General features: G+C 34.6%; 1 long non-coding RNA gene across 1 annotated transcript in view; it reads right to left on the bottom strand.

Moving 5' to 3' along the window:
• Positions 1–304: 304 nt before the first annotated feature.
• LOC126741350 (uncharacterized) overlaps positions 305–11,192 on the bottom strand; it is a 34,543-nt gene continuing 23,655 nt past the window's right edge. Inside the window, exon 2 of the long non-coding RNA XR_007662176.1 lies at positions 305–932. This is a non-coding gene — a long non-coding RNA (uncharacterized LOC126741350). The remainder of the gene's footprint in view (positions 933–11,192) is intronic.

Below are 11,192 nucleotides of genomic sequence, written 5' to 3'. Positions count from 1 at the left end.
ATTGAAAACAATTAAAGGATGAGGATCCTGTGGCGTAAAGGAATGTTTTGAGAATGAGCAATGAGCAGTTAATAATTTATTACAAATGGTTGACAAAACAATCCGCAAAAAAAAACAAAAATGAGGATGGCGATACCAACTGCTACAAAATTAAAAATAACCCTGCGCTTTTTGGCAAGTGGTGATTCGTTTAAATCACTAGAATATTTATTCCGAGTGCCTGAATGTCAATGTCACTGTTTGTACCCGAAGTACTTGCAGCAATTTGTCAGGTTCTAAAGCCATATATATATAAAGGTAGGCATAACTTAATAATCAATTTATTTTTCACACACTGTTTATGAAACAAGTTACTTATTTATAAAAAATATTATTTATTCATTAAGAATTAAAATTGTGCCGACAATGTATTTATAAGTGCTTGATAAAGAACTTCGTGACCATCCGTTATCTTCGTTATTTTGGATTTGGGTATGTGTTTCATATGTGGTTGAGGCAGGGCTGGGATCACTTGGGGAGGATAACGATGGAGAAGTTTGCAGTTGAAGGGGTTCTCCGTAGTAAGTATTTATTTGGTTATTGTTTTCTAAACAGATTAGTTTTACACGTGTAATAGAATTCTGGATTTCTTGCTGCAATAAAATAGCCTGACGTTGCGGCAATTAACGTAGCTCTGCAGCTACATACTTCCCAAATTCGTCGTACAGTTTTACCTGTGATACATTTTCAGCAATTCTATTTAACTGACCGACTGCATCAGTAATTTCTGGATCTGCTTGTTTTTTCACCCTTTTTTTAGGTTTAGGAGGTCCCATCGCCTGTGAGAGTTTTACATTTTGTTCCTTGGGCGGTGTATCGAGTTCTTCATCATCAGGCTGTTTAATTTGAGAGTTTGAGACTTCCTCAGATATATTCTGTGTGCTGACTAGAGTCTGAAAAAAATTAGAACAAATCTATAGAAAATGTTTTTACCTTTTGCTTATGTTAAAAAGTAAACAAATTTTCTAAAATATATAATATTTTTCTTCCAGATGCCTACAACAAGCAATGAATGGAAAAAAATACAAAGCAATTTTCTTCTTCGTTGGAATTTTCCGAGATGTTGTGGAGCGATTGATGGCAAGCACGTTCTAATTAAAAAACCTCCCAGTTCTGGGTCAGTGTACTTTAATTACAAAAAAAACTATAGTATAGTGTTATTTGCAATGGTGGACGCAGATTATTGCTTTACTTACATTGATATTGGAGCAAACGGCCGAGCTAGTGAGCAAGTGCAATATTTAGAGATAGTACTTTAAACATCGCTATGGAAAATAACACTCTTAATATGCCTGAGAATTCGGTCTTTGTGGGGGACGATGCCTTTCCATTAAGAACCAACTTAATGAAGCCGTACAGTAAGTCACAGCTTAATAATACTGAAAGGATATTCAACTACCGACTCTCTCGAGCAAGACAAGTATCAGAAAATGCATTTGGTATTCTTATGTGGCGCTTCAGAATATTTTCAAGACCAATTCAATTAAAAGAAGCAACAATTGACGATGTTATTTTGGCAGCATGTAGTCTCCACAACTGGCTGAGAAAAAGCAGTCCCGATACTTATGTTTCTGAAAATGCTGTGGATAGAGAGGATTTGAACACGGGAAATATTACTTTTGGACAATGGAGAAACCACGTGGATAATCTTTCATCGGTTGGTCATTTGGGAAGTAATAATTACAAAAATTCCGCAGAGGAAGTAAGACGCACGTACGCCAAGTATTTTATGAAAGAAAATCCTTTACCGTGGCAATGGAAAAAAGTGGGATTGGAATTAACTTTTATATATTTATTTTTTTATATTTTTAGTTAATACAATTTAATATTTTCCAACGTAATTTTACCCAAAACGTATGAGAAATAGACTTTATTTTTTATGCCAAATTTACTTATGTAAAAATAAAAAATATCTAGCTCTAAAATCTACTCACCAAGTGTTGTGGAAACACAACCCATTTCTCTCAAATTATTAAGCTTATCTCTTAATCCTCTTTCTCGTTGATTTCTTTGTATTGTTATTGTAATAATTGTCACGCTCGCTACCGGCCCCTCCCCGAAAAATCTAAAAATAGATCATAAGCACGGAAAAGATGCAGTTGCCTGCCACTCGCTCTTCGGGTGTAATAAAAAAAATCTCGGTCCCTTGTCCCAGTGACACATTTTTTCTCATTCTCTCGTTTCGCGGCTAAAAGCCAAAACTCTCGGCAATAGAGTAAATACTCCTAATAAAAGCAACTAAATACTCGTAAATTTCTCGTTCTCGCTTAATCTCGAAGCTAAGTCTGTAAAATAAGTTAGTTAGTAATTACGGTATTGTGTGCACTGTGCAGTAATATAAACTATTAGATTATAAGCAATTCAACGCTCTTTTTCTTCTTCCATTGAACCAGCGCAATCCCAGTAATGTTTACTCTCAAACACCAAGTTTGAATTACCCTGCCTTGTTGATAAAACTTCTGCAAAAAAATGGGCAGCCTCAAACCATGTTAACTTTTGTTTTAACATGTGTAAATGTCTTCGTGTCTTTTAACATGTGTAAATGTCTTCTGTTCCACAGTCACTTTTTTTGCTTCGTTCTATTTTGGCCAGTTCTTGACGTAACACATCTTTCAAATTTTTAATTTTGTTTTTCAATTGTTTTTCATCCATTCTTTTTAGAAGCTCTTTATCATCTAATTGTTCATACATGTTCTTAAATAATACGTCTTTCAGTTAATATTTAGATAATCTTTGTGTTTAATATTACATAATACTGGAAATTGTTCATAAATATTTAAAAACTCTATAATTTGATTACTATTCCATTTAACAGACATTTTGAATTTTCGAACGAAAAATACAAAACAAACAACTTCCAAAAATTCAATACCCTGCGAGTAAAGCGATTAAACTAGCCCGGTGTAGTTTGCGCTCGCTAGCATGTTCTAACTCGCTCACTCGCTTTAAATTTTACTCGCCGGCGATTGGCTAGTAATCTCGCCCTGTGTAATAGATGCTTTAGACATTCGAGCCCAACCATATGATGACGTTACGCTTAAGACATTGGAACCGAGTAAGACGCTTACTCGCTAAAATATGGCTTTAATTTTAGTAAACGTCTGACGTCGGTGAGGGCTGTACAGTGCTGCCAATGACACCTGAAAACTAAAAACAGTCCCTAGAGTAGAGAGCGCAGATTTTTTCTTTATTTTAGTATTTTACTTATAAAGTGTTGTATTACGTTTGCGCTTTACGTGAATACTTTGTTAAAATAGCGTATGTTTTATTAATCACAAAAACGGTTAATATTTCTATAAATTTATTATTTACGTGTCTGTTTTATATTTAAGTGCATTAAACAAAGGAAACTATACAGGGTGTTCATTTGAAAACTTCCCACCGGGGATTTATCAAAAACCACTGTTTAAAAAAAAAAAAAACGCCGAAATGCGTCAAAAGGTTTGTCAAGGGGAACAACTTTCTAACCTAAAATTACTTCACCCTCTGCCCACCAGGGTCATCCCCTTAAAAATTTTAAATGGCAAGGGGTATCGAGTAATACCTTGTTTAAAAGGTCTTTCGAAATCTTTTATTTTGACGTTTGATTTTTTTAAATCGGTCAATTCGTTTTCGAGAAAATTAGAAAAATCTTTGTTTATCTTAATTTGTTCAGATAGAAAACAAAAACATGAAAATATCAGTTTTTATTTCAATAAGTGTTCAAAATGGTGCCTGTTTTTGGCCAAACAATGATATAGGCGATGTTCAAATTCCTGACGGACATTTTCAAAAACATGTTGTGGGATATCATGGCAGCTGTCGATGATGCGTTGACGATGTTCATCCAAACTTTCAAGTTGGGGAGTAAACTCAATAGATTTCAAATGACCCCATAGAAAAAAGTCTAACGACGTTATATCAGGAGATCCAGCAGGCCATTCTATAGGCCCCCATCGCCCTATCCATTTATCTGGAAACTCGTTGTCTAGCCATTGCCAAACGGGAAGAACATAGTGAGGAGGAGTGCCGTTTTGCTGGAAATATATTTCAGCCTCATCAAGTATAGGATTTCCATCATCATCGATTTGGTTTTCAATGGATTCCGTGATAAGCGGATTGATGGTATTTTCCAACATATTCAAATAAATGTCTCCATTTAAATTTCCGTTAATAAATAATGGCCCAATCACTTTATTTCCTAAAATGCCTGCTTATACATTAATTTTTTGAGGGTACTGGGTATGCCCTTATACAAATGCATGAGGATTTTCATTGCTCCAATATCTACAGTTATGCTTATTAACAAATCCATTTAGATAAAATGTGCATTCATCGCTGAAGCAGATATTCTTTACATGAATAGTATTATCATTAATCGCTTCAGTCATTTTTTCACAAAACTCAACTCGCCTATGGAAATCGTCTTCGGTTAACTTTTGCAATATTTTCATTTTGAATGGATGAAATTTATGAAGTTTGGTAACTGTGTGAACAGAGCCTAATGAAATACCAGTGGCAGCAACAATTTTGCGTAATAAAGTATTGGGATTTATTCCAAAATGACCCAAAACTTCAACTTGAGCGGCTTCATCCAAAATTCGCCGATGATCACGTTTTTTATTTGCAACAGATCCAGTTTCAGTAAACTTAGTAACAAGGTCCAAAACATACCTATGCGAAGTTTTCTTCTCCGGATGTCTGACGTTAAACGTGACAGCAGTTTGCCGAGCACATTGATTTTGGGCACCATAAATTAGAATAATTTCCACTCTTTCGGCTAGTGTGTAAACCATTTTGGAAGTAAAATCTTCAATTCAACAAATAAATTTTCACTATTCCAAGACTGTCACAAATGTAACTGACGGCAAAATAAATTCTTTATTTTCCTTAGCTACCTCAAATACCTAAGCAGTATACCAATAAATACAGTTCGCCCAGGATATCTGTGTTGATGAAAAGAATGTGGAAAAAAATTCAGGTTGGTATTTAGTTTTTTCCACGTCTAATCTTCGGAATTGCTGTTAAATCTGCGGAAATGTTGGTGGTTTCCGTTTTAAATTATAAATGAATTGTAGATTTGGCAAACCCTAACGGGCAACATTTTGAACACTTATTGAAATAAAAACTGATATTTTCATGTTTTTGTCAAAAGAAAATCAAACGTCAAAATAAAAGACTTCAAAATACCTTTTAAACAAGCTATTACTCGATACCCCTTGCCATTTAAAATTTTTAAGGGGATGACCCTGGGGGGCAGAGGGTGAAGTAATTTTAGGTTAGAAAGTTGTCCCCCTTGACAAACCCTTTGTCGTATTTCGGCGTTCTTTTTAAACAGTGGTTTTCGATAAATCCGTGGTGGGAAGTTTTCAAATGAACACCTTGTATATGGCTGATTCATTCCTTGTATATGCTGATAGTTAGTAATTATAAAATATAAAGTATTAAAACAGTACAGTAGTAAACATGTATTATAAATTTTCTCTAATTCGCACGAGATTGCTCGTTTTTTAATAAATTTGTTATTATTATCCCATTATAGATTCGATCGATTCGGTTACCGGTGATTCTTCGGACAGAGAGAAAATGCCCGTAAATTAAAAAAGAAGGTTACATATTAAACCAAGATTTAATTATTCCTGAATGGCTCGGGCTGAGTTTAAAGAATGGCTATTGACAATAATCGGTAGACAATAATCCGTATAGTGCGTTTTGTGCATGCTGTTTTCGGACCCATTGCTTTCGGAAATCTCTACTTTGAAAAGGCATGGTGAGGGAACAAAACACAAAAATAAAATAAGAAATCTCGCAGCTACATCTAGTATGGCCCAGCCTAAGTTGAGTACCTTTTTCTCAAGAGATATCGATTTTGATGATCAAGTCAAGGAGCTTGAAATAAGCCTTTGTAGTTTCATTGCCGAACACAATATCTCACTTATCAAACCTCCTGAAAAGTAAGGTTACAGATTCTAAGCTTGTAAAAAATATCAATTTGGGTAGAATTAAAGCACGTGGAATCATTACAAATGTTATAGGGGAAACACATAAAGAAGAGTTAGCAGAAAAATTTTAAAAATCAAAATTTAATATTTTAGTAGATGAATCTACGGACATCGGCACAATTAAACAGATGTGTATTGTCGTTATATTCTTTGATAATAATAGACTGATAATAGAAACATAAACACAAATATTATTACACGGCAATTTTCGATCCTGCGCACGGCTAATAAATTTTGCTGGTTGGCAGCACTGAGGCTGTATCTCTTGCGGCAAAATTTAAAAAAATATTACCCGGCATTGGTATAATATTTTTCTAATGCATAAATTCGTAATTACAATTTTTTTCTGCTGTGCATTGCATACTGAGAATTAAAGCGTTGTTCTTATTAAAAAAATATATAAACTCTTATAAAAATAGAATGTAAACATTATAAAAAAATAGAAAATGAAACTCAAAAAAAAATAGAAGGCTCAAAAAGACCTTCTTCTTTAGCTAAAAAAAAGGTTAGCCTATCGTAAAAGATATTTTTTACTTCCAAAAGAGTTTGAGGTAAAATGTAATTGGCAGATTCAAGAATTTTGTTTCTCAGCACCTCTAAATTCGTTGGCCCATTATTATGATGTTTATAAATAGTCTTCTTAAGATAAAAATACTAATAAAAGTAATTTGGTGACAAATTGAAAGATCTTGGAGGCCATTTAATATTGCGAGTCCCACTAATAAGGCGGTTAGGAAAAGTATTTATTAAAAATTCTTTTACTCTAACCGCATTATAAGCAGGCCAGCCTTCTTGTTGAAAATAGACTGATTCCAGGTATATATTAGGGAGGAGTTGGACGGTAGGAAGAACTTGGTTTTGTAGCGAAGGTATTTTTCGGCGTTCAAAGTACCATCAACGAAAAATGCCTCAATAATATGGTCGCCCAAAACACCAGCCCAAATATTCAACGTTTGAGGGTACTGAGTACGAAACGGAAAAGTTCTGTTCCGTTTTCCTAAGATCAGTAATGAACAATAAAGGAATTGCGTTTACCATGCAATGGAAAAAAGGATTCATCTGAAAATAAAATATTTTTTAAGAAATTTTTCCATTCATCCAAAAAAATTCCATTCTTCGCCACTGTTCTTCAGGAAACACCTTCTGAGTTTTGGAATATTGAAAACATTTGTATCTATGTTTTTTCTATATACTCGTTACAGTTTTATGGTGCATACCCAGTTCCTCTCCAACAATTCTGCTCGATCTCCTGGACTCTTTCAATAGGTGGTTATTGAGCTTTAATGTGACAATTTCAACATTTTTGGAGGTAAAAAAACGTCTCAAAATTTGACACGACCTTTAAAATAGCTTTAGCACAAGGAGTCAGTCTGTTTTCAAAATGGACTGAGAATAAATTCCTGCCGAATTGCCTCCATAAAATCATTTAAACACTGGAACTTGTTCGGAAGGGATATAAACACCCATCAATATTTAAAAAAAATAAAATTGCGCTTTAAGCCTCAACAATACAGTATGCAATCACACAGCAAAATGAGGTCTGCTCACTACTGATTGTGCCGTGCCATAAATAGCAAATCAGACGATTGGAATCCGCCGCGCCTCTTATAAACTAGGAAGCAAGGGAGAAGCGGTGTTGCCAATTATAATGCCTATGTGTAGTCTTCTATTCGCCAACCTGTATATTAAGCCCCTCCATCATGGATTCTGTAAAGGTAAATCAACAACGTCCAATCTCACAATCTACAAAAACTATCTAGTTTCTGAAGTAGCGAAAGGAAATCGAGTTGACTCGATTTATACTGATCTATCTAAAGCATTGGACAGTGTGCTTCACCGTCTACTGATCAACAAACTGCATATGATTGGAATATCCGGTAGTTATCTAGTGTGGATAGAGGATGGATTTCATAAATATTAACCAACAACAGCAAAGGGTTGATATATGGGGTTCCCTATCAAAAAATTTAAAGGTGACCTCTGGGATGCCGCAAGGATCCTGGTAGATCCAAGGATGCCACCTCATGCTTCAAATTTTCTAACGTTCTCCTCTATGCTGATGACCTAAAATCTTTTAATACCTTTGATCATGCAAACAATAAGCTTCAATTAGATCTTGATCGCTTTGTTTCCTGGTGTTTCCTAAACGGTCTTAATATCAATGTGTCTAAATGCAAATCTGTCAGTTTTCATAATTCTCGAAACCCAATCTTAAACATTTACTCCATCAACAATATTGCAATTCAAAGCACGGACTCAATTCTTGCCCGTAACGTTCCAGTTAGATCTGACCTTCAATCAGCATATTGACAACATTATAGCCAAAGGACTTAGAATGATAGCATGTATCAAGAAGAATACCAGGCAAATTCAATATACCAAAACAATAATATTCCTATATTATTGATTGGTTCGTATCATTTTTGAGTACTGCTCCTCTATTTGGTCACCCAACTCTACAGTTCACAACCAGAGATTGGAGAGAGTTTAAAGCAAATTTCTGAACTACTTGCTTTTTAAGCATAATTTTCCTTAAGCGGGTTTACTCTACAATAACAAGCTCCTTTTGGGTGGTGTTAGAAGAGAGAAGGGAAGACGCCATGTATCTGTTCCTGGTAAAACTTTTTTAGGGTGCAGTGGCTTGCGGCATTCTATTGGAGTCAGTCTTACTAAGCGTTCCATCACGAATGACCACACATAGCACCCTATTTTCTGAAGCATACCATCGTACTAACTATGATCAGACTGCATTCATCGATAGGCTTAGTCCCAACTACAATGTCTTTTTATCGGACTGTGATATATTTGTTTCCTACGCAAGAAGAATGAGCCTTAATTTTAACCAGAGCTATAATGTGATTCTCTTAGCAATAATTTGGTACTGTAAGGCCTTTAGTTTTTTTTTGTGTCTTAATATAATCATACCATTTAGAATTAATAATTCTGTAGCTGAGTATGTCGAAGAATAAATAAATAAACATCAAAATGGTCTAGGAGATAAGGTAAAAAGCCGTTTTATTTTTAGATGAAAAAATTTGTTTCCAAGATCAATTGTATTTATTATTTGTTAAACATTCCTTTGAACAAACCTTATCACATTAGTCATATAAGTTATTATTATTGATATGAAATAAGTAGTTTCAATTCTTTAAGGCATATTTGGCAAATTGAAAAATGTATTCAGCTGGTACAATTTTTGCAGCCAGTATAATGAGAATTTATTTTAATTATGCGTTCACAGCTACGAGCTGTTGATATGACATAGGGTGCAATGAATATCCGCGACATCACAGCAACTGTAAGTTCTACCAAGAGCGCTATAGGAAAATTGTGGCAGAAGTATGTAAAGATATTTGAAGCGACTGGTGAGTTAAGAAAGACATACTGATTCAACAAGGGCAACAGAACCTATGAATGATGGGTTTTTTTGCCTTCAGGCATTACGAAACTTCTATGGTACTGCTCAAAAAATAAGAAATAGGTTACATGGAAACAATGTTTACGCCAATAAATCTTTACGTTAGAGGTCCAGTACTATCCAGTAGAAATTGCCCAAGGAGATTAAAATGGGCCGAAGAACATTAAAATTAGCAGAGCATAAATGTGCATGAATTCTTTCTACCTATGAATCAAGGTTTGATTTACGTCCTGGCAATGCTCTCCGTTAACTAGTCTCCGTCCGATTTTACCAATTTTAACTTAACTTCTACCCTTCACTTGCATCATGTAGTGTTGTTCTCTATTTCTTTAAGTTTTAATACTCAACTTTTAACAAATATCAAGAACAAATGCGCGAGGTGACGTGATTGTCATATTTTGCTGTTCTGTCTAGTCTTGCTAAAAATCACACCTTCGTTCGTTTTTGCTTGGGTTTTCCCTAAGATTCTGTACGAGTAGTTTTCCCTAAGCCTGTACAAACGAAGTATAAAGAAAGCGGATCGCAGTTATCATCCTATGGAGTATGTTGAGGTTGGGTTAAAAATGCCCACGCAAAATCAAAAATAACAGTAAAAGTAATTGATACGGAAGATATCAAGGACTTTAATAAGTGGTGGCCAACTATACAAAAAATCGATGCTATCAACGGAATCATATGACAAAAACGTTTCCCGTCAACAAAAGCAAACTTTTACACCAGCCTCATTCATAGAGTTCTAAAATTTCCAAAATGGTCACCTGGAGAAATCGAAGTTTATAGGGGGATTAAAAAGGGACACGTTTCAGTTAAAACAACCAGGCAGTAGACTAAGTCCATTAACATATTTGATGCTTTACGTATTGCCAACTCTGAGGGAAAAGTACCAATTAATGAACATAAAGTTGACTGAAATTTGTTAAAATATATTCCTGAAGAAAATGAAAAAATTTAAATTTTTTTGTGAATGATATCTCATGTGGCCTACTACTTTGGAAGATAGTTAGTTTAATAATGATAATGTAATGTATTATAAATAAAACATCGTTAAAACTAATAATTTGTTTAGTTTATTTTTAAATGAAAACATTAAACCAAAACATGTTGAATGTTGTAAATAAAACATTCAACACACAAAACGAAGAGTGCTGCAAATCTAAAGTCGCATTGCGAGAGGGGTGTGTACGCATGCTCTTGCAGTGGTGTTTTGACATTTTGGTCTTAAAGTTTTAAAACCCTATTCAGGCGATACACTAAGGGTAAGTTCCGTAACTTAACCGGTTCCTTTGGTTGTGCCGGTTACCGTTCCATAACTATACAATTTCTGAAATTTGGCTCGGTTACTTAACGCGGTTCCTGAAAAATTGGTTGCAAATATCAACCGAAACAACCGATCATTTTTTTCGGTACCTTCGGTTACTCCTATGGATGTCTAATTACGTGGATTAAACGTAATTATATTCTGAGTTTAATCTACGACATCCGGAAATCCTCTGTTTGTAGGTTATGTTATGAAGTTTTGGTTTGATTTTTTGTGGTTTTATCCTGCTTATGAAATTTGATTGTTCATTCACTTCATTGCCTTCAATATACTTGACTGCAATTCAAATTCAGGACTTGATCTTGGTATAATTGAGGTATGTATTTATATATTTTTTTAAAAAGGTACAACCTTCATTTTTGACAAAACACGTACAGGACCTATTTCTTCATCATAGCTACTACTACAGCTTTCATCACTGCTTAGGAGCAGGTGC

This window comes from Anthonomus grandis, chromosome 10, assembly GCF_022605725.1.
Source record: "Anthonomus grandis grandis chromosome 10, icAntGran1.3, whole genome shotgun sequence".
Lineage (NCBI taxonomy): Eukaryota > Metazoa > Arthropoda > Insecta > Coleoptera > Curculionidae > Anthonomus > Anthonomus grandis.
Note: the sequence above shows the minus strand (reverse complement) of the source record. Positions and strands in the feature narration are given on the sequence as shown.